Source organism: Mustela lutreola, chromosome 13 (genome assembly GCF_030435805.1).
Source record: "Mustela lutreola isolate mMusLut2 chromosome 13, mMusLut2.pri, whole genome shotgun sequence".
Lineage (NCBI taxonomy): Eukaryota > Metazoa > Chordata > Mammalia > Carnivora > Mustelidae > Mustela > Mustela lutreola.
In genome coordinates, this window is record NC_081302.1 from 19509038 (window position 1) to 19534516 (window position 25479).

Consider the following 25479-nt stretch of genomic DNA (forward strand, 5'->3'; position numbering starts at 1 on the left):
ATTTGTGTGTGTGTGTGTGTTCCAAAGTTCATTGTTTATGCACCACAACCAGTGCGCCATACAGTATGTGCTCTCCTTAATACTCACCACCAGGCTCATCCAAGCTCTCATCCCCCTCCCCTCCAAAACCCTCAGTTTGTTTCTCAGAGTCCATAGTCTCTCATGGTTTGTCTCCCCCTCTGATTTCCCCCAGCTCACTTCTTCTCTCCATCTCCCAATGTCCTCCTTGTTATTCCTTATGTTCCACAAGTAAATGACTCTTTCTGCTTGACTTATTTGAGGAGAATTAAAATGCTATAGATTAGGTGATTTGACTGTGGCTTCTTAGCAAGCAATAGAGCAGAACTGAAACTGATTTGAATTGACCCTGGAGCTCACACTCCCTGGTGAACAGTGGCAGGGTTGCCTCACACCAGCCCTGCTTAGAGTCAGATTGATTTAGGACCTCAGTAGTGAGATAGGTTTTAGAGAGCTTCCAGTCTAGAGGAGAACCACTGAAGAGATGAGAGAGGATGCCTATTGCCCAATTCACTGCCACCATCCTTGATATAAGCTCTCCTGAGTTGCCAGTTTGCTTCCATGTCTTGTCCATGAGGAAATCTTGTTATGTGGAGTGGAACTAGGATAATGATAAGATGAACATAAAGTCCCCATTCTATGAGATTTGGGGTGGCCTTTTAATAACCTCACAGGCTATTGCCAGAACTATGAACATGCTAATTTTTCCATCTCCTCTACGGGGAATACTTTTCAATTCTAAGAGTGAAGGAGTAATGGTATGGCAGATATCCCAAGCAGTTCTAGGAGTTGGATTATGCTTATAACATGTGAAGAAATCCTAAGAAGAAATTAGGCCAACATTCAGAATACTTTGTACTTACTCCCTGACAAAAATATGCTAATTATCTTACCATCCCAGAAGAGAAATTGGTTTCTGCACAAATTGCTTCTGTTTATAAATTTTTTCTGAACTTCAGGCTTTAAAAAATTATGTCTCATTAGTTATAAATCGTAAACATTCTCAAATTTGAAACTTAAAATTTTATCTTTTGAAACCAATATTTCTCCACTCTCCATTTTCTCTCTTTTAATTTGTTCATTGTCAAAATTCTTAAAATAGTACTGTTGCCTCCACTACCTTTTCTTCCAGTCTCAACTTACTCTTTGTTATTCTTCCTCCCACCAATTTGCTGAAACTACTGTCTTTGAGAGCTCAATTCACCAACGACCTACTAATTAACAAATTCAATGGTCTCTTCTAAGCCCTTACTTGACTAGACCTCTCCACAGCAATCAAAATCACAGACCACTTGTTCCTTCTTGAAAAGCTCTTATAACTGGAAGAAGAAAATGACTATTTCTTCCCCATAGAGAGATTTGGGAGAAAAATGGCCCTTGGCTAAGAATTTAATCAAGTACTTATAAGAAGTAATTTCAAAGGCTCCACCTGGTCTTAGTCTAGCAAAGGTAGCATGCTATAACAGGTATATGGGTCAGCATTAGCTCATTTATTATTCCACATAGACCTGAAATAGCACATTTAAAAAGGGGGGTGGAAGATAAAGGAAAGGGAGCATCATGGCACTGCATAATTATGAGACCATGCTAACTCCATTACAGGTATGCGAATTTGTGAGTTATGAGGCAAGTGGAAAATTATTTTTTTCTGTTCAGATTTGACACTGTTGTAGAAGACAATGCATGCATATGAGTGCATATGAGAGAGATACACAGAGATTTTTAATATATTACAATTAGAAATTGGAAGAACAGAATGTGATGCCTTCTGACCTTTGGGAAACAACTGAAGGGTACAGTAAAGTGCTCAGGGCTGCTCCTGGGTTGCATGAAGGAGTTCTGATAAATAGGCAATTCTTGAGTATTCCATTAAGACACATGTTATTCTAGCCCAAATATGACTAGGGTAGTGACATTCAATCTGAGATGAGATCAATCTCTATAGATTGACTGTAGAAGGAGAAAATTTTGCTAAAACCAGTGCAAAAAGCAATGCAGACATCAATAAAGGTAGTAAGTATATTAAATTTAGATGTTGTCTCTTTTCTCTTTCAAATTTTTGAACTCTTACAATGCAAACATTTTGCCTTAGTCCTTTTTTAACATCATTGTCTCTTCCAGGGAGGTCTGATATTGTTTATATGGTTAGTAATTGTTGAATTAAACATATACATTTATGCAATGAATTAATCATTCACTAAATTTTATATTAACTTAGATAAATTTAATTATATAAAATGAAATGTGAAAAGTAGGTAGTATGGAATTCATTAATAGTAAACACAAAAATTATATAGTAACCTGGTAAGGCGATAATGAAATAGTGTAGCTATCTTTTTTTAGTAGCTATTTTTAATTCAATTTATTTAACTAAAATAAAAACAGGAATAAAAACAGGAACAGGTCACTCATTTCTCCAACCCCTCACCCTCCACCTGTGTCAATCGCTACTCCTTTCTATGTATCTATGGCCATGACTATTTATTTATTTACTTATTTACAGACTGCACTTATGAGAGAGATTATTAGATTGTATCTTTCTCTCTGATTTATTTCACTAAGCATAATGCCCTCAAAATACATCCATATTGTCACAAATGATACAGTTTCATTCTCTTTTATGGTCAAATAATATTCCACTCTGTGTGTGTGTGTATCTCACATCTTTATCTCTTCATCTATCAATGAACACTTACATTATTTCCATATCTTGACTATTGTAAATAATGCTGCAGTGAACGTGGGGGTGCATATGTCTTTTTGAGTTAGCATTTTCATTTTCTTTAGATAAATACCCAGAACTAGATTTGCAGGATCATATGATAGGTTTTTTTTTTTTTTTTTTTTTAATTTTTGAGAAATGTCCATACTGTTTTTCATAGTGGCTGCACCAACTTATATTTCCATCAACAATGCATGAGTTTTCTTTTTTCTCCACATCTCACCAACACTTATTTCTAGTTTTTTTGATAATAGTCATTCTAACGGGAGTGGGGTGATAGCTCATTGTGGCTGTCACTTGCATTTCCCTGGTTTTAATGATGTAAAGTGTCTTTTCATGTACTGATTGGGCATCTGTAGATCTTCTTTGGAAAAATGGCTATTCGGATCTTTTGTGCATTATTTAATTAGTTCTGGAGTTTTTTAAGTTGTAATAAGTAACTATTTTTGATGGTGTTAATGACAGTAGACAGAAAAAATGGGACCTAAGCTAATGTTTATAAAGTACTTGTAAAATGTGAGATACTTTGTATATACCATCATATGAAATATAAATAAATGATCTGAGATATAGGTATGTTAATTTCAGCATACTACTGAAGAATCCAGAATTTGAAAATGTTGAATAAGCAGCTCAGGAAAAGCAAGTAAGTTTCAACTTTCTTGTAACTACTATCAATTTATTCTGGCTGCAGAGAAATGATGAAAAGAAACCTTTGGCTATATCTCTATTCAATAAAAGGGAATCCTCATGGATTAACAATGTTTGCTTTAATCTCAGAAGGGAGATGAAGCTGTTCACTGCCAAGTATTGTTATCATTGCACTAATCCAAAATTGGAACAGAAAAATGAAAGTATGTGGTAATGTTTCTTCGTAAATGTGGGAGAGAGTTGAAAGAGAGGGATAGTTGGGATTTGAGTTCAGATACAATGATATTTACATGACAACATTAATTTAACTTTAAAATCTGAAAAAAAAATTAATCTATGTTTCTGATGCTGTAGTAATGCCAGCTGCCACTGAAAGAGACTTTAACAGTTTAAATTAAGTCCTTATATAAGTAATACCAATTAAAATGTTTTAACAGCAGGGCAGAAGATGGAAAGGAGTCACTCCACAGCTCTCTTCATTCTCAAGACATAGTTTGCCGTTTTTATATTTAAAGGTCTTTGTGAGCTTGAGTAATATATATGCATATTCCTGAGTTCAGATAGTCTTTCCCTTTCATGTAACAGTCACACTTAAAAATTCAAGTTATGGGGTGCGTGGGTGGCTTGGTGGGTTAAGACTCTGCCTTCAGCTTGGGTCAGGATCTCAGGATCCTGGGATCGAGCACCAACCACATCGGTCTCTCTGCTCGGTGGGGAGCCTGCTTCTCCCTCTCTCTCTGCCTCCCTCTCTGTCTACTTGTGATCTCTCTCTGTCAAAAAAATAAATATTTAAAAAAAAGAAAAACTCAAGTTATATGTGAATGTCTCCAAAAGGTTTAAAAAAAAAATTTGGTTCCCTTAAACTTTCTGTCTATAAGCAAAGGTTTTACAAAATAAAATGTGTTTACCACTAAGTCACTAAGTTAAGTAGGGCCTAAAAATTACCATATTAAATGAAATAAGAACTAAACGATGAAATTAAATATGAATGAATTGAGGAAAGTGGGGGAGCAGGGAAATCTATATTACCCAAATTACAGTATCTTTTGGTTTTAAGCCAACAATGCCATTGATGCTGTGATTCTGTCTTCCAAAAACTGGACATCTGGCATGGAGTACTAGTGATTTTCCAAACTGGAAATGAAAATTTTAGACCATTTATAGTTACTTAAGTGAATTCATAAAAATATAAAAGGCCAACTAGTCTTTTTCTTCAGGGTGAACCTTCAGAATGTGAGTATTAGATGGATTATGTGGTTGTTTTTACTTGCCTACCCCATCCACTTTTGGTTTCCTCCCCAATTTGAGAATCAGGGGTCAACACCTATGGAAAGTATTAACAGAAACACTGTGCTGGCTGGATTCTGATTAGGTTTAAGAACCTAATCTCAGGGGGGCGCCTGCATGGCTCAGTTGGTTAAGTGGTTGCTTTTGGCTCATGTCACAATCCTGGGTCCTGGGATTGAGCCCTGCATCAGGCTCCCTGCTCAGCAGAAAACCTGCTTCTCCCTCTCCCTCTACCTGCTTCTCTGCCTACTTGTGCACTCTCTCTATCTCTCTGTCAAATAAATAAATAAATTAATTAATTAAAAAAAAAAAGCAGAAGAACAACCTAATCTCAAGAGGCGTGGGGGACCCTATTTCAACTAGTCCCTTGAATTGAGCTGGCTATCTACCAAACCACTCTGAACACCCACAAAATCAGCCTGAGATATAAGAAGATATATTTGGAACTATACCAACAGATTATCTCCTGCAGTTCATTTCAGGGTATGAAGTGGGGAGCCATGACTCTGCAGGCAGATATTGGAAGATAAATGGAAGGGAGAGGGAGCCTCTGGGACCCTGTGCACCAACAGAGCTCAAAAACTTCCAGTGCTGGGGACCAGGCACAGACTTGCAGACTCATAGCAGTGGAGAAAAGACTTTAGGGCAGCCCCCCAGATTGAAACCTGGAGCTGTGGGGGTGCACATGTGAACTGGGGGCAGGTGGTTGTATTAAAAGCACAAAGGGCAGAGACATGCCTGGACCTGGAAGTGAGGCCTAGGAGTGCTGCTGTGGGGCATCCAACCCTGGATACTGCAGTTTTTAGCATTACAAACAAAAATGGAGTTAGTGCGACCTGGAGGGCTTTCTGGAGAACAGACTGCAATCTCTCTGTTCTGAAACAGAGATTTGGATATGGTCAATTCTGCTTTGACTCTCAGAAGAGAAGCAGAAAGCCACCAGGGAAAGCCACCAGAGAACAAAAGCTTCCCCAAACTTGTTTCCACTGAGCCCATGCCCCCACAACAGTAGGGAAGCGAGACTGCCCAAACAGGGTTGCCTGAGTACAGCATGGCTGATCACTCCCCCAGAAGACAGGCTGAAAGAATAAGAGGCCAACAACCTTAAAATCCATGTAAAACATATGCATCTTTCTTGGGTTGTGGTCAATAATTTGGACTCTGTACCTTCCCTCAGCCATCCCTCAACAGAATGACTAAAAGGAGGAATCCCCAACATAAGAAATATTCAGGGACTGTAACTTCTGCCACAGAACTAATGGGTTATGGATATAAGCAAGACATTGGAAATAGACTTTGGGGTAACAGTTATGCATACAATAGCTAGGTTAGAGAAAACCATTAATGGCAACATATATTCTCTAAGGGCAGAAGTGAGAGCTGATCTGGCAGAACTTAAAAATGCTATCAATGAGAGCCAATATAATCTAGATACTCTAACAGCTAGGCTAAATGAGGCAGAAGAGCAAATTAGTGATCTAGAAGACAAATTGATAGTAAAGAAGGATCAGGAGGAGACCTGGAACAAACAGCTTAGAATCCATGAAAACAGAATTAGAGAAATAAATGATGCCATGAAATGTTCCAATGTCAGAATTATTGGGAACCCTGAGGGGGTGGAGAGAGAGAGAGAGAGAGAGAACACGAAAGAGAGGACTAGAAGATATATTTGAGCAAATCCTAGCTAAGAACTTCCTAATCTGGGGAATAAAACAAGCATTCCTGTGCTAGAGGCAGAGAGAACACCTCCAAAGATCAAGGAGAATAAACTAACACCCCGGCATGTGATAGTAAAACTTGAGATTCTTAAAACCAGGGAAACCATCTTAAGAGCAGTTAGCAGGAAGAGATTCCTTACCTACAGAGGGAGGAACATCAAAATAATGTCAGACATATCCACAGAGACATATTCAGGCAAGATATATTCAAGGTACTAAATGAGAAGAATATGCAGCCAAGGATACTTCATTCAGCAGGGATGTCATTTGGAATAGATGGAGAGATAAAGAGCTTCCAAGACTAGCAAAAACTGAAAGAATATGTTACCACTATTCAGCCCTGCAAGAAATGTTAGGGGGGGGGGTTCTAATAAAGAAGAAAGAACCCAAGAGTGATGTAGAACAGAAATTTATAATCTATGTAAATAAGAACCTCACAGGAAAATCATACCTTTGAATAATCACTCTCAATGTGAATGACCTATTCACATGAATTAGTTCAGGGTTACCGAATGGATAAAAAGACAGGACCCATCTGTATGCTGTCAACAAAAGACTCATTTTGAACTCATTTAAAGATACATCCAGACTGAAAGTGAAGGGATAGAGAACCATCTTTCATGCCAACGGACCTCAAAGGTAAGCTGGGGTAGCAATTCTCATATTAGACAAACTAGATTTTAAGCTAAAGACTGTAGTCAGAAATATAAGACACTATATCATTCTTAAAGGATCTAGCCAACAAGAAGATCTAACACTTGTAAATATCTATGCCCCCAACATGGGAGCAGCCAAGTACAGAAGCCAATTGTTAATAAAAATAAACATATTGATAATAATACATTAATTGTAGGAGACTTTAACACTTCACTCTCAGCAATAGACAGATCATCTAAGCAGAAAATCAACAAAGGAGTAAGAGCTTTGAATGACATTGGACCAGAGGGACCTCACAGATGTATACACAACATTTCCACCCTAAAACAACAGAATATTCAGTCTTCTTGAGGGTACATGGAATTTTCTTCAGAATAGACCATATACTTGGTCACAACTCAAGTCTCAACAAATACCACAAGATTGAGATTATTTCCTGCATATTCTCAGACCACAATGCTTTGAAATTGGAACTCTGTCACATAAAAAGTTTGGAAGAACTTAAAACACTTGGCTAAAGATCATCCTATTCAAGAATGTTCGGGTCAAGCAGGAAATCAAAGAAGAACTTAATTCATAGAAGCCAATGAGAATGAAAACACATTAGTCCAAAACCAATGGGCTATGGCAAAGGTGGTCCTAAGGGGGAAATACATGGCCAATCAAGCCTCACTTAAAAAAAAAAAAAAAAGAAAAGAAAAGTTCTGAACACAAAAACTATCTTTACACCATAAAGAATTTGAGAATCAACAATAAATTAAGCCTAACCCATGTATAGGAAGGGAAATAATTAAGATTAGAGCAGAGATCAATGAATTAGAAACCAAAATTACAGTAGAACACTCAGTGCAACTAGAAGCTGTTTTTTTTTTGGTTTTGTTTTGTTTTTAAGAATTAATAAGATCAGTAAATCACTGGACAGACTTACCCAAAAGAAAAGAGAAGGGACTCAAATTAATAAAATTATGAATGAAAGCAGAGATGTCATGACTAACACCGAAGAAATAGAAACAATAGTCAGAAATTATTATAAACAGCTATATGCCAATAAGTTAAGCAATCTAGAAGAAATGTATGCATTCCTGGTAACCTATAAACTTCTAAGACTGAAGCAGGAAGAAATTGACAACCTGAACAGGCCAGTAACCAGTAATGAGATTGAACTGGTGATCAAACACCACAAGGTTCAGGACCTGATGGATTCCCTGGGGAATTCTACTAAAAATTCAAAAAAGAAATAACACCCATTCTCATAAGCTGTTTCAAAAAATAGAAGGGGAAGGTAAACTTCCAGACTCTTTCTGTGAGGTCAGCATTACCCTGATCCCAAAACCAGGCAAAGACCGCATCAAAAAGGAAAATTTCAGACCAATATCCCTGATGAATATGGATGCCAAGATTCTCAACAAGATCCTAGCTAATAAGATCCAACAGTACATTAAAAAAATTAGCCATCACAACCAGGTGGGATTTATCCCTGGGATGCAAGGGTGATTCAGCATTCGCACATCTGTCAGTATGATAGAACAAATTAATAACAGAAGAGAGAAGAACCACTTGGTCCTTTCAGTTGATGCAGAGAAAGCACTTGATCAAATATAGCATCCTTTCCTGATTAAAATTCTTCAGAGTATAGGAGTATAGGGAACATTCCTCAATTTCATGAAATCCATCTATGAAAAAACCACAGTGAATATCATTCTCAATGGGCAAAAGCTGAAAGCATTTCCCTTACTATCAGAAACAGGGCAAGGAGGCCCACTCTTGTCACTATCGTTCAACATAGTACTAGAAGTCCTAGCAACAATAATAAGACAACAAAAAGAAAGAGAATGTATTCAGATTGGCAAAGAAGAAGTCAGACTCTGTCTCTCTTCACAGGTGACATGATACTTTATGTGGAAAACCCAAAAGACACTACCCACAAGTTACTAGAACTCATACAACAATTCAGTAATGTGGCAGGATACAAAATCAATGTACAGAAATCAGTTGCTTTCTTATACACTAATAGTGAAACTGCAGAAACAGGAATGAGAGAATTGATTCCATTTACAGTGCTGATTCCATTTACAGTAGCACTAAAAACTGTAAGATACCTTGGAATAAACCTAATCAAAGAGGTAAAGGATCTATACTCAAGGAAGTACAGAACCTGCATGAAAGAAAGAAGAAGACATGTAAAGATGGGAAAACATTCCATGCTCATGGATTGGAAGAATAAACATTGTTAAAATGTTGATGCTGCCCAGAGCAATCTATACCTTGAACACCATCCCGAGGAGAGTACCATCGGCATTTTTCAAAGTGCTGGAACAAATAGTCCTAAAATTTATATGGAACCAAAAAAGACCCCAAATCACCAAGGAAATGTTGAAAAACAAAACAAAATGAAACAAAATAACAAAATAAAACAAAGCTGGGGCATCATGTTGCCTGATTCGAGGTATATTACAAAGCTGTGGTCACCAAGACATCATGATATTGGCACAAAAACAGACACATAGACCAGTGGAACAGAATAGAGAGCCCAGATATGGACCCTCAGCTCTATGGTCAAATAATCTTTGCCAAAGCAGGAAAAAATATGCAATGGAAAAAAAGACATTCTCTTAATAAATGGCGCTGGGAAAATTGGACAGCTATATACAGAAGAATGAAACTGCACTATTCGCTTACACTGTACACAAAGATAAACTAGAAATAGATGAAAGACCTCAGTGTGAGACAGGAATCGATCAAAATCCTAGAGGAGAACATAGGCAGTAGTGACTTTGATATGGACCAAAGCAACTTCTTTCAAGAGCCATCTCCAAAGGCAAGGGAAACAAAAGTGAAAATGAACTTTGGGACTGCATCAAGATAAAAAGCTTCTGCACAGCAAAGGAAACAGTCAACAAAACAAAGAGGCAACCCATGGAATGTCATTTGTATTTGCAAATGACATTACAGATAAAGGACTGATATCCAAGATCTGTAAAGAACTCCTCAAACTCAACACTCAAGAAACAGATAATCATGTCAAAAAATGTACAGAAGATATGAACAGACACTTCTTCAATGAAGACATACAAATGGCTAACAGACACATGAAAAAATGTTCATCATCATTAGCCATCGGGGAAATTGAAATCAAAACCACATTGAGATACCACCTTAACACCAGTTAGAATGGCAAAAATTGACAAGGCAAGAAACAACAAATGTTGGAGAGGTTGTGGAGAAAGGGGAACCCTCTTATACTATAGGTGGGAATGCAAGTTGGTACAGATATTTTGGAAAACAGTGTGGAAGTTCCTCAAAAAATTAAAAATAGAGCTACCCTATAACCCAACAATGCCCTAATGGGTATTTATTCCAAAGATACAGATGTAGTGAAAAGAAGGGCCATATACTCCTCAATGTTCATAGGAGCAATGTTCACAATAGCCAAAGAGTGGAAGGAGCTGAGATGCCATTCAATAAACGAATGGATAAAGAAGATTTAGTTCATATACACAGTGGAATATTACTGAGACATCAGAAAGGATGAATACCAAGCTTTTGCATCAACATGGATGGGACTGGAAGAGATTATGCTGAGTGAAATAAGTCAGTCAGAGAAAGTCAGTTATATGGTGTCACTTATTTGTGGAACATAAGGAATAGCATGGAGGACATTAGGAGAAGGAAGGGAAAAATGAAGGCAGGAAAATCAGAGGGGGATTTGAACTGTGAGAGCAAGAAACAAACTGAGGGTTTTAGAGGGAAAGGCAGTGGGGGATGGGTTAGCCTGGTGGTGGGTATTAAGGAGAGCATGTATTGCATTGAGCACTGGGTGTTATATGCAAACAGTGTATCTTGGAACCCTCATCAAAAACTAGGGATGTACGGTGACTATCATAACATTAAAAAAAAAAAAAGAATCTAATCTCAAAAACATGAGAGGACAGGAGTAAAGAGAAATTCTCTATTCTCCTTCACTTTGGAGATTTATTTTTTTCCATAGCTGCTTCTCTTTACAGTTAGGAGCTGAGTAGTCCTTACTAGTTCAAGCAAGAATCACTGAGGAATTTAAAAATCTTTCTTTCTTTCTTTCTTTCTTTTTTTTTTTTTTTTTTCTTTTCAAGTACAGATAGTAATGGCTCCCTAACATTACTTAAGTCTCTTGATGTCTCACTAAACCTTATTTGCTCCATTAGTCCTGATTATAAGTCCTTAGCAATCTCCTCATGTTAGTCATATGGAACAAATTTTATTTCCTTCTGGGAATGTCTCCAGTCCAAACTGTTTGCTTGTTTTGGTTGCTCTTTTCTTCTTCTATGCTTATAAATGTGTGTCTCTTAATGCCCTGGGTTTGCATCTTTAGTCCATGTCTAGTTTGTCCTTCTTTATCTTTCCTTCTTCCTTCTTCCACTTTAAAAGTGGTTTTCAATAGAAATTTTTTTAATCTTACCTGTTTTATTAATACACCACACGGTTAAAATGAGTGACAGTAGCTGATAACAGATCAAAGTACTCTCTTCCAGGTAACATTCTCACTTTTCTACTGAGCTGTGGTGATGTTCTGGGGAGAGGCCTGCAGTTTAAAGAAGATTAGCACCTGAGGTAAGCTCTGGTCTTAATTATCTCATATTACAAAGATCTGGTAAATGCCTATTATTTTATGTCAAGTACAGGCACTTCTTGATCCAAGACATCAAAAATGATTGATCACCCTAATTCATAGTATGCTTTGAATGGATAATACATAGCAGAATAAGGTTGTTGAAAAGATAATGCAAATAGTTTCTAATCAGTAAAGAGAATTTTTAGAAAGTCCTAAAGATTCAACAACAACAAAAACTATTAGAACTAATAAATGGATTCAGTAAAGTTGGAGGACACAAAATCAACTATAAAAACTTGGCATTTTTGTATACAAACAATGAAGAATCTGAAAAGGCAAATAAAAATTATACTCACATAGCACCAGAAATAATAAAATACACAGAAACAGTATTAATGCAATTAAAAGACTTGTAACTAAAAATTATAGACATTAATGAAGAACTAAAAAGCCATAGGTAAATGGAAGACACCCCAAGGTTATAGATTGGAAGAATTAATATTGTTAAAACATATATACCACCTAAAGCCATCTATAGATTCAGTGCAATCTCTATCAAAATCTCAATGGAGAAAAGAATCATAAAATTCACATGGAACCATAAACAACTCTATATAGCCAAAGCAATCTTGAACAAGAAGAACAAAGCAGGAGGCATCACACTTCCTGATTTCCAAAATATATTACAAAACTAAGTAATGAAAACGGCATGGTACTGAGAAAACAGAGCAGACATATAGACCAGTGTAACAGAATAGAGAGCCCAGAAATCAATCTATATATTTACTTTCAACTGATTTTCAAGATGTATGTCAAGAACATACAATGGAGAAAGGATAATGTCTTCAACTAATGGTGATGGGAAAAATGAATGTTCACATACAGAATGAAATCAGATCCCTCCCTAATGTCTATAAAACACATCAACTCAAAATGGATTAAAGACTTTAATGTAAGACCTGAAAGCATTATACTGCTAGGAGCTTTTTGACATTGGTCTGGGCAACAAGTTTTTGGTTATGACCCCCCCCAAAAAACAGCAAGAAAAGCAAAAATAGACAAATGGGATTATATCAAAATAAAAAAAAATATGCACAGCAAGAAAAAAAATCAAGAGTGAAAAGCATTGTATGGAATAAGGGAAAATATTTGCAAACCATAATCTGAAAAGGGCATTATATCCAAAATACATAAGGAACCCACAAAACCCAATAGCAAAATGGAAAACTAACTGTATTAAAAAATTAATAGATGTTTCTCAAAAGAATACATACAGATGGCCAACAGGTATATGAAAAAAATGTGCAATATTATTAATCACCAGGGAAATAATAATAATAATAATAATAATGGGATATCACTGCATACAGGTTAGAATGGCTGTTACCAGACAAATGATAGTAAATATTAGTAAGAATGGGGAGAAAAGGAAATCCTTGTACACAATTTGTAAGAATGTGGATAACCATTATGGAAAACAGTATGGAAGTACCTCAAAAAATTTAAATAGAAGTACCATGTGGTTGGGTAATTCCAGTTCTTGGTTTATACCCAAAGGGAATGAAATCAATACCTCAGGTATCTGTACTCCCGTGTTCATTGCAGTATTATTCACAATAGCCAAGATGTGGACCCAACCAGGATGTTTGTTGACAAATGAACTTATTTTAAAAAAATGGAATACAGATATATTCACAATGAAATGTTCTTCAGTCTTAAAAATGAAGGAAAGTTTGCCATTTACAACATGGATGTACCTGGAGGACATTATGCTAAGTAAGATAAGCCAAATACTGTGTGATCTCACTTATATTTGCGATCTAACATAGTCAAATTCATAGAAGCAGAGGCTAGAAAGATGGTTACCATGGTCTAGAGGAGAGAGAGATGGTGGTTAAAGAGTATAGTGTTTCATTTATGTAAGGCAAATATGTTTTAGAGATCTAATCATAGGGACAGAAACTACAGTTAATAATAAGAGGGTAGATCTTAAGTGCTCTTGTCACAGAGGGCAAAAATAACTGTACGAGATGATAGGTGTTAGTTTGTGGTATTCATTTCACAGTGTATATGTATATCAAAACATGGGATGCATACCTAGATATATATATATATATATATATATATATATATATATATATATATTTTAATAAAGAATAATAAAGTAGGGGAGAAGAGCATATATTTTGTTTTATTCTCTTCTGTGTTAGGCTTTAATTTTTAAAAATATTTTTATTTATTTATTTGAGAGAGAGAGTGCGCATGAGCAGGGGGTGGGGGAAGAGAGGGAAGCAGGCTCCCCAATGAGCAGGGAGCCTGATGTGTGACTTGATCTCAGGATTTCAGGATCATGACCTGAAGGGAAGACAGATGCTTAACTGACTGGGTGACCCAGGTGCCCTAGGATTTAATTTTTAGAAACATCTTTTTATTACCATGCAGTGATTTTGATTTTTTTTTTTTAATTTTGAGGGGGTTGACTAACAGAATATACAACAGTGTCTCTTACTTAGTTGTTACCTAGAATGTGTGAAATTGAATTAAATTTTCTACAGCTTGTTTTCAGTTGAAGAACATATGTTCTAAATTCTTTCAAACATGAAATTCTCAGGGCCAACTGTTTATTTGTAGCACCACTTAATATATTGATAGATTGACGCCATATGCTCAAGTGGTACTCCCTTTAGATAATACAGTAAGCCTTGTTAATATCTCTGGAATTACCCAGAAATTTGGAGGAATACCGAAAGGTTCACTCATTTCAGATTTATCATCTATGTAACCTAATGTTTAATCAAATTTTCTATATTTATTCAAAACTTTGAATCATACATAATAAATCTGTTTTGGAGGGCAGTGACTACACCTGGAAAATAACAAAGGATAAATTGCACAATGTTTTCATTTGACTCTTAAGAGTTAAATAGGTTTTGCATTCATATTACCTAATTTCTATGATAATTTTGTATATTAGACATATTGCATTTTCTAATATTTCAAAATAATTTTGGATACAAGGAAATAAATTCATATAAATCCTTTTGAGTTCATATAAGATGATGTTGTCTTATTAATACTAAAGAAAGTTTCATATGCTTCCTCAGATATAATTAAAGCATCTGACCATTAAAACAAACCATTTTTATTGATTTTTTCTATTTGCTCAAATACTAATGTGTAATTTTGCTGTGTCAGTAAATTTTTATAAGATTCCATTGTTTTTGAATCAGTGGATTCTTTTTTAGATGGAAAGTAAACTTACTAACATTTTTACCTAGATTTTGTATTCTTTGCATCTCTCATCTATAAAGATTAATAGTGAAATACTTAAGTAAACACAAAGTTTCTAAGAAGAAGCACTGAAGTGCATATGATCTAACATAATGTGCTTCACAGAAACTAGAAATTGGATTAATACTGCTTGCTCATGCTTGAAGCACAGAAAATTGCTCAAAGGCAGATGGATGGAGAGTGTAAAATCTAAAAATAAAATTCCCAGTGGAAATGAGGATTTTCACAGTTCAGATTGGTTTCTTCTAGGATATAAGTCTTGGGACACAGAAGAAAACCTTACAAGCAGGTCATTTAAGAATAGTATAAAATGTGTGTATGTATATGTGTGTGTATATATGTTTTTGTACATGTGTATGTTTACAATTATATATGCACACTTACAATTGTGTGTGTCAGGAGAGATGGAGAAAGGAAGGAGAGGGGTATGGAAATCTGAAAGATTTCATAAATTAAAAAAACAGAATTAACAAAATTAGATCTGCTCTTTCTTTGTAGCAAAGTGTTATTATTTTTTCATCTTACCTGTGATTCTTTTACAGGTTTCTTTTAGTAGACTTTCAAAATTTAACCTATTTTAATTAAAAAACACAGTGGATCTTGGCTTTTTTAAAAATTTTTGTTTTAAAAATTCTAGATGGTGATACAGTCTCTGTAGGTTTATAGTTATTAACTTCTGAAAGGCTCAGTTGTATAACTGATGTAATTATAATAGTTATAGGTAAATCACATCAAGTGTACATAATGTAATAAATTATCTTAATTAGGAAAAATTAATTATGAATGAAAATTTATCTAAAAATACTGCATTGTGCATAACATTGGAATAAATTCCTAATCAGAAAATGTGTTAAGTAATCAGGTTTGATACATATGTCTTAGCATAAGGAAAAAAAATGTCTACCTTATTTTATTGTACTTTACTTTTTTGCACTTCTCAGATATTGTGCTTTTTATAAATTGAAAGTTTGTGCTATCCCTGTTTTAAGTAAGTATCAGCACTGTTTTTCTAACAGAATATGCTAATTTCATGTCTTTGTGTAATGTTTTGTTAATTCTTGTAATATTTCAAACTTTTTCATCATTACATTTTTCGTGGTAATCTGTGATCCGTGATCTCAGATACCACTATTATAATTGTTTTGGGGCACCATGAACTGTTCCCATATAACACAGCAAACTTAATCATAAATGGACTGTTTGGATTGTTCCACTGATCAAGCATTCATCCATCTCTTTCCCTCTCCTCAGGCCTCCCAATTTCCTAAGACACAACAATATTGAAATTAAGACTCATTAATAACCGTACAAAGGCCTATAAGTATCATGTGAAAGGGATAGTTACATGTCTCATTTTAAAGCTTTTTTTTTTTTTTCTTTTATTTATTTGTCAGAGAGAGAGCAAGTGAGAGCGAGCACAGGCAGACAGAGTGGCAGGCAGAGTCAGAGGGAGAAGCAGGCTCCCCGCTGAGCAAGGAGCCCGATGCGGGACTTGATCCCAGGACGCTGGGATCATGACCTGAGCTGAAGGCAGCTGCTTAACCAACTGAGCCACCCAGGCGTCCCACATGTCTCATTTTAAATCAAAGCTAGAAATGATTAAATTTAGTGAGGAAGGCATGTCAAACAAGAGCTGAGCTAAACTTAAAGCTAGGCCACTTGCACCAAATGATTATGAATCATAGGCTAGTTCTTGAAGGAAATATAAAGGGCTACTCTATTGTACACATGAATGATAAGTAAGTGAAATAGCCTTATTGCTGATATAGAGAAAGTTTCAGTGGTCTGGGAAGAACAAACCAATCATAATATTCCCTTAAGCCAAAGCCAAATCCAGAGCAATGCTCTAACTCTTTGCAAGTCTATGAAGGCTGAGAGAGATGAGGAAGATACAGAAGTTGAAGCTAGTAGAGGTTGGTTCATGGGTTTTAAGAAAAGAAACCCTTTCCATAACATAAAAGTGCAAGGTGAAACAGCAGGTGCTGATGTAGAGGTTGTAGCAAGTTATCCAGAAGATGTAGCTAAGATAATTAAAGTGGCTACATTAAACAGATTTTCTTCTATTGGAAGAATGTCATCTAGGATTTTCATAGCTAGCGAGAAGTGGATGCCTATCCTCAAAATTTCAAAGGGCAGGCTGACTTTCTTATTAGGAACTATGCAGTTGTTGGGGCGCCTGGGTGGCTCAGTGGGTTAAGCCTCTGCTTCCGCTCAGGTCATGATCTCAGGGTCCTGGGATCGAGCCCCGCATTGGGCTCTCTGCTGAGTGGGGAGTCTGCTTCCCCTCCACCCCCACCTGCCTCTCTGCCTACTTGTGATCTCTCTCTCTCTGTCAAATAAATAAATAAAATCTTAACCAAAAAAAAAAAAAAAAAAAAAAAGGAACTATGCAGTTGTTGACTTTAAGTTGAAGCCAGAGCTCATTGGTCAATGAAAATCCTAGGGCCCTTACAAATTATGTTAAATCTACCCTGCCTATGCACTATATAGGGAACAATAAAACATGGATGACAGCACTTCTGTTTACACTATTAAGATCTCCTTTGAAAAAAGATTTCTTCCAAAATATTACTGTTTATTGACAATGCATTTGGTCACCTGAGAGCTCTGATGAAGATGTACAATGTGCTTAATGTTACTTTCATGCCAGCTAACATATCTGTTCTGCAGCTAATAGGTGAAGGATTAATTTTGACTTTCAAGTCTTACTATTTAAGAAATATATTCTATAAGGCTGTAACTACCATAGATAATGATTCCTCTGATGGATCTATTTAAAAAGTTTATGGAAAGGATTTACCATTTTAAGTGACATTAAGAACATATGTGATTCATAGAAAGCAGTCAAAACTTACCAGCATTAATGGGAATTTGGAAGAAGTTGATTCCCACCCTCAAGGATGACTTACTGGGATTCAAGATTTCAGTGGAGGAAATCACCACATATGTGGACTTAATAATAGAACTAGAGTTGGAAGTGGAGCCTGAAGATGTGAGTGAATTTCTACTATCTGATGATAAAACTAATGGATGAGAAGTTGCTTATGCGTAAGCAAATCAAGTGGTTTCTTGAGATGGTATCTGCCCCTGGTGAAGATTCTGGGAAGATTGCTGAAATGACAACAAAGGATTTAGAATAATACAGAAATTTAGTTGATAAAGCAGTGGCAGGATTTGAGAGGACTGACTCCTATTTTGAAAGAGGTTCTATTGTGGATAAAATTCTGTGAAACACCATCACATGCTGCAGAGAACCCATTCATGAAAGCAAGAGTCAGTTAATGTGGAAAACATTTTTTTTTTAAGATTTTATTTTTTAAATTATTCATTTGAGAGAGAGAGTGAACAAGAGAGCATGAGAGGGTAGGAGGAGCAGACAGAGGGAGAAGCAGACTCCCCACTGAGCAAGGAGACTGATGTGGGGCTTGATCCCAGGACCCTGAGATTATGATCTGAGCTGAAGGCAGACTCAACCCAATGAGCTACAACAGCCCCAGAAAACCTCATTGTCATTCCCATAGCCACCTGAACCACCTCCCTGATTAGTCAGCAGACATCAGCAATGAGACAAGACCCTCATTAGCAAAAAGATTTTAACTCCCTTAAAGCTCAGATGATGGTTAGCATTTTTTAGCAATAAAGTGTTTTTTAATTAATTAAATTTAATTATTTTTAATTAAAAAACACTTTGGTATATGCATTATTTTTTTAGATATAATGCTATGTGCATTATTTATTTTAGATATATAAAGGTATGTGCATTTTTTTTTAGATATAATGCTATTGCATGTTTAACAGACTATAGCATAGTGTAAACATAACTTTTATATGGACTGGGACACCAAAAAAAAAAATAATAATAATTTGACTCAGTTTATTGTGGTATTTGCTTTATTATGGTAGCCTGGAACTGAACCCACGATTATCTCCAAGATATGCCTGTATATTAAACTAGTGAATTTTATCATTATAATTATTTGCTATCTGGTAACTTGGTATAAATACAAGTTTTAAGTATACCCACTTACATAAAATGCACTTATTATGTTTATCTTTGTTTAATTTTAGAAACTACTGAAATAAAAGTGTTAATATTTTTACTAGTGGTAAGTCTGGCTTGAATAATCTAATTTTCTTTAGTAAAAAGGATAAAATGTTTAGAAATAATGCTGTTTCTCCTCTATTACTAACAACAACCTACACCAAATATTCACTAATGATAATTCACTAATTTCCTGATCATTTATTTTATAATGGCTTTAGTTCAATAAGCCTTATATACATGAACTACAGTATCAATCAAACTCTTTATTCTGAAAGAGATAATTATACTGTATTTAATGATAGTTCTCTAATAGACTTAATCTGAGGAGGTAACCAGCTTATAAGGAGTTAAGCTTCTCTTTTTACCAGTTAAAGAAGTTTGACTACATTGGCTTATTTTCTGCGTGTCTGTCTAATGGTTCTATAAATTAGCAAAGAAAAAAGCTCTGTGGTGACCTGATAATTGCTTAAGCTTTGAAGTCTGGAGAGAACACATGATTGCTCCTTCAGTCCCAGCCTCACCATGGATTTGCTGATGACCTTCGTTGATACCTTGTACCTTCTCTGTAAATGGAAAGGGTCGATGATCTTCCAAGGCCCTTCTCAGGCTATAAATGCATTTTAAAGAAAGGATTGTGGCAGCTGTTCTTCATCATCTTTGTCATCAAAGACAAAGAAAAATTACAGAAAAAATTGACTTACAAATCAGGAAGGTTTGTTATACCAAGAAAAGTCAAGAACTCTAATGAGCCCTAGTTGTCAGTGATGGCAACGGGCTGATTTTATAGGTGGTGGCAAATGGCAAGTCTCCTTTGGAAAAGAGAAATTCTTTGCAACAGTAATATATGTATGCCCATCTAAATGACAGCTTTGAATCAAGTTAGTTTGGTTATATGCATATATACATAGGAAAGAGAATTAGCATTTCAAGATTATTGAAACTAACATCATATAAACATGCTAAATGACATATAGTAGGGAAGGATTGTCTTTAGTATCAACAATATAAATTCATTAAAGGATTTCAGGAGATAATCCAATTTGTTCTCAAGTCCTAGCATCAATCTTTTTAAACCTTTAAAATGAGAGTTGTACACCATCCAATGAAAGTTGTATACCATTCAATTAAAGCTATACACCAATGAATATTTCCCGTGTTCGATGTGTTTTTCCATTTAGTCAAAATATTTGCATGATTTTTTTAGTTATCCTAACATCTGCTAAAGTTGTCACTCTCCTTAAAATAAGACTAATAATAAATTAGAATATAGAACTACATTTCACTAAGAATGAATATAAAGATTTTATTCTTAGAAATTCTCACACATCTCCCATTTTTAGAAGTGAAAAAGCATTTTTACTTGGGGAACAAAAGCCGAAAAAACAAACTTAAATACAGGAAAAAATATATAGCTGATTATAAAGATGTAAACAGGAATTTCTTAGAATCACCACTGTGTTTAAAACAAACTATTTTAATTCTAAAATAAACAAACAAAAAAACTTTATGCTTAAGAAAGAAAAGATCTTAGTTATACAAATTTGAAAACTGCTATAACCATAATACTCGTAATGTGGTTCCTTGAGTCAAGTTTTTCTAAGATGATTCCCTTTAGTTTGATGGGAGGGTACAATGAATCACCTAAGACAGAAAGTTTAAATAAAAATTAGTAGTCTAATTTCATACAAGAATCATATATTTTTAAAAAATGAAGGCAATTATCAATAACAGTATCTTTAAACAATTTATTCTTTACAATTTTTCAATAGTGTTTGCTAGGATAGTAGCATTCCATATCTATTTTATTTTGTATTTCTTCTATATTTTATTCATTCAGAGTTCTCAAAGACATGAATTTTCACAAGCATTAAATTATTAGTCAGAAAAACATCCCAGTACTGCCATAGTTTTCTTCTTCGAAAGCATAATGTTTTACGTATTTTAAATGTTTTGATTATTTTATTTATTATTTATTTTATTTAAATATTTAAATATTATTTATTATTTTATTTTAAATGTTTTAAATATTTTTATTTTTGCTAATTAAAAAAAGTAGCTACTTCCACTTTATCAAAAACAAGACTGCCTTTAAACTTGGTGTTTAGAGCTCAGGTACATGGCCAGAAATAAGGAAAGCTGGCTTAGTTAAAGCACTCTTTGTCCCACAATTTTAAGGGAGAATGACAGAACTCCTTTCCAAATACATAGGATTTTAGAGTTGTTCATAAAATTAAGTTTATTGATTTAAATAGCTTGCTTTAGAGAGACAGTAGATCAGAAGTCTCATGTGGAATCAATCAAGCTGGACAGAGAGAGAACATTTTAATGATAACCTAGAACTTTTATCCTTTAAAAGTTCCTGGAAGAATAGAGATTTTATCGACAACAAAAAAATAGAGTTTAGGGCATCATTTAATTCGAAAAACAATTTATATAATATTCTCTAAACATCATTGTAAGCCTGTTGCATATATGAAAAACCGTAAGCAAGTAATTCTGGGGAAATGTTTGAAAATATTTTTTCATATTTAATCAAAAACAAAGATTCCTGGTGAATAGGGCTTATCAAAAAGTACATACTCATGTGAAAATTTTGTTCCTCCAATACTACAAATGGATAGAAGCATAAAGCATGATCACTATTTTTTTTTAAAGATTTTATTTATTTATTTGACAGAGAGAGAGAACATAGGCAGGCAGAGTGGCAGGCAGGAGAGGAAGAAGCATGCTCTCTCCTGAGAGCATGGATCATCAAGGGAGCCTGATGCAGGGCTTGATCCCAGGATGCTGGGATTATGACTTGAGCCTAAGGCAGACTGAGCCACCCAGGCACACTGCATGATCATTGTTTTTAAGTTGGTTCATTTGTTTTATGAATTTTATATACATTATTTGTTTGGTCTGGTGATAATAAAATAAGGCCCAGTAATAGTACTGGTTTGCATTCTGATAAAATAATAATCAAGGCAGATATAAAGTTAAATAAAAAGAAAAAGCAAGCATACTGAAAAATAAATGAATGCAGGGCATTTTAAATTATAGATCAAATTCAACATCACAGTTAATAGTATAAACTGAAAAAAATAATCAGTCTCTTCACTAATACTATATAGCCTTGATTGTTGTAGTTTGTAGTATGTTTGTATGATCATGTGTTCTTGAGAACAAGATCATTAAATGTTCATATTCTTTCCCAGTAAATGAATTTTTACTGAAAATACCATTCTCTTCAGCTTTATCAAGTAGAGACTTTTTTTTTTCCCCACCCCTAATGTACTTAATTCAGGTATTCAGAAAAAACTATCCAAGAGAAAGTACCAACACTCATGAAGACACTAGGGCCTCAGATGTTTTCTTAACTCAGGGCTATTCCTATCACTCCTTCCTTCTCCAACTCAATGACTCAGTACCTAGTGTGGACAATGAAGGAAGGGGTCTGACCTCTTCTGCAGCTTCCTGAAAAAGTACCACAGTCACTACTTTGCCCAAACTTGCAACTTCCTACAAAACCTCTATTCTCTATTTTGATGATTTTTTAAAAATTTAACTCAAGAGAGTTGTGCTCAGCTGGGGGTGGGAGCTGAGAACAGATCATTCAACAATAATAATTGTAGACTTAAATACTCCACTTTTAATAATAGAAGGAATAACTAGGGAGAAAATCAACAATGAAACAGAAAACTTGAACAATATTATAAACCAAATAATACCTAAGAGAGAGAAAGAGAGAATATTATATATAGGTAAAATATATATTATATATATCAATACATATTAATATGGTATATAATTGTAATAATTAATATTAATATATAATTAATATATAATTATATATATACACACATATATATATGTGTATATATGTACACATAGACTCTCCAGGCTACAACAGTCAACCATTAGGTTATCCATTAATGGTCACAGCTCCTGAGCTGTCCTGGAGTTTGAGGTGGCATGAGAGATGTAAGTAATATCATGAGTGCTCAATAAATTTAAAGACTACTTACAAATAAAGCCACAGTTGAAAGTATAAAAATTCAAAATTTTCTGAAGAAATCATTGTAACTGAGCAGAAGCTAAGATTATTGTAGAAAGCCTTTTTTAGAGACAAAAGACGTGAAAATGAAGACTGAGCAGAAAAAAGAGACCATGCAGTCAAGAAAGAAAGATATGGAAAGAGACTACCTAATAAGAAGACATCTTAAATGAGGTCTTGCAATTAATCCAGATGCTCACTAGGATCAGAGAAATGAGGCCAATAGGAAACCACGGTGAATATAAATAGCACTGAAAGGGAATACTAGGGGCAGTGAGTTTAAAAAAAATGCATTTTTTTTTTGAAGGACCACCTTAACTTAGCCTTCAGATTTTTTTGCTCCCAATATACAAGATGCTTGCAAGCCTCTAACAACCATTGACTAGCAATATGAGGCCCATGTAACACACTGAATTTCAATATACAGAAATAACTGCTTTCATTAGCTGCCAACACAGCCTAGAACAAAGTCTTGGCAGAAACCAAGTAAATCTGTTGAGTGGATGGAAATACACTTTTCCCCTTCCGTGGTTTCCTAGTAGGTGTCTTGTCCATGCCTCTAGAAGCCAGCTGAAATAACTAAATCCACTATTAATTGTTAAAGGTGTATAATTATTTTTACCTCTTAAACTTCTACTGATATCAGAAATCAAATTTTGAGTCTTTATTTATGTGTTCCTGAACTATAACATGAATAAAATTAGCATTTTCTGATTTCACAATTCTTCAAAGAAAAATGTGTGGGTTTGCTACCATGAAAATCTACTTCTCAAAGAGGCATTTCTCTTTGGGATAACACCCAGGCCAGCAGTTAGTATATTAGTGCATACTATTCAACATGTAATTCAGGTAATTATGAATGTAATCTAAATTCTAGTCTAAAATCTAAGCATATGGAATGTCTCTTCCAAGAACCACTATAGAGGATTTTATTTAAAAAGAGGATGTTGGAGTATTGGATATAACAAGAAGAGCTAATATGTTTGAAAAAAGTTATTGTGAAAGTGTAATAGATAGACTTTTGTTTCTCTTATTTAGAGATAGTATGATAACTAGGTTCAAAGAATTACAGAGGTGAAGCTTAAAGTTCTAAGTCTCCTTAGCTTCTATTCCAAACTCAAGAGCACCAATAATCCTGTCTTAGAAATCAATACCTAGCTAGTTTGGGGGGAAAAATAATTTTCAATAGAAGAGTAATACCTAATTTCCCACATAAATATGTTTCTGTCATAATCAACAGTCTACTGGCACCTTTTTTCAGGAAGAAAAAAGCTGTAAGTACTTACTGAACTAACAGAGGAGGTGTGTATGATAAACGCCTTGAGGTTTGAATAAAATAACCAGTCAACCATGTAATATATATCATTTTTCAGCCTTTTGGAAATATCAAAAAATTAAAACTGAAATGGTGAAACATTTGTTTCTTTTCTTAATGCTGAACTCTTGAAGACAAATAATGAATAATAATTGCCTGACAATTATTGAAAATTACATATTTCAGAAAATCTCAATTTTAACATGGGTGTGGTTTGATTTCATAATTATTTTTTTAAGTAAGAACTACTATAGTTTTTAAAATTATATCTCATAGAGAATCTTGATGATTAAACATGTTCATAATTCAATAAATCCTACTTGAATAAATAGTGCTATATACAAAGGCAGATGGAAACTATGTGGGAAAATTTGTGTAGCAGCTGGGTTTTCTTAAGAAATTCTTTTCAGATAACACTATTTTGACAGAATGTTACCTACTTCAATCACTACTAAACCATCTTGAGAAAAGAAAGTCAAGGAGAGTTGCAGGGGTTTTTAACTGTTTGATGAAAACTTCATCACCTTTCCTTTGAAGTGTAACTTTCTCTTGAGAGGCTGAAGGGAACTCTGAAGGAGATTGGCAACTGAAGGATCTGAGTGTTATAACTCTGTGATCCCTTCATTGTATTTATTTGTGGGTAAATATTTTATAAAAGTCTTCAAAATAAAACTTACCCATCTCTGCTTTTTAACATCCCCTTTGGTTTAACCAAGTTGCCTTTCTTCTCTTGTCTTAATAGGGAACCTGAAGTAAGGACTTCTTACATTTCAAAATCAGTAAGTCCCTAAAAATATATTTTTAGACTATGAGAGGTTTTGTGTATAAATCAATGTTAAATATGAATTATTTCAAATGAAGCTACCTGTTATCGGAAATTTTTTTTGCAGTTTTTCTTATTAGTGTTTTAATCAGAATCATTAATATTAATAGTGAACTTGATTGTGTTTGATCAGTTTCAAATTTTTATTAGAGATCTATGAGCTCTTTATGAATGAATATGACATTAACTGAAAAGGGCGTTGCCTCTTTTACTATATAAAAATATACATTTTAAGTCTCAATTGTTATAGAACATACTTTTTGACTAAAGGAAGTACATGAGATAAAAAATTCTGTGAGAAAGCAGACCTATCAGAAAAAAAAAAATC

The 25479-nt window shown here is 34.6% G+C and overlaps 1 long non-coding RNA gene across 1 annotated transcript; it reads left to right on the forward strand.

The window, feature by feature from the left end:
- The first annotated feature begins 3324 nt into the window (after positions 1 to 3324).
- LOC131813779 (uncharacterized) lies at positions 3325 to 25144 on the forward strand. Its single transcript, XR_009346967.1, has 3 exons — positions 3325 to 3386; positions 11562 to 11640; positions 25071 to 25144. It is a non-coding gene; the product is annotated as an uncharacterized LOC131813779 (long non-coding RNA).
- Positions 25145 to 25479: the final 335 nt, after the last annotated feature.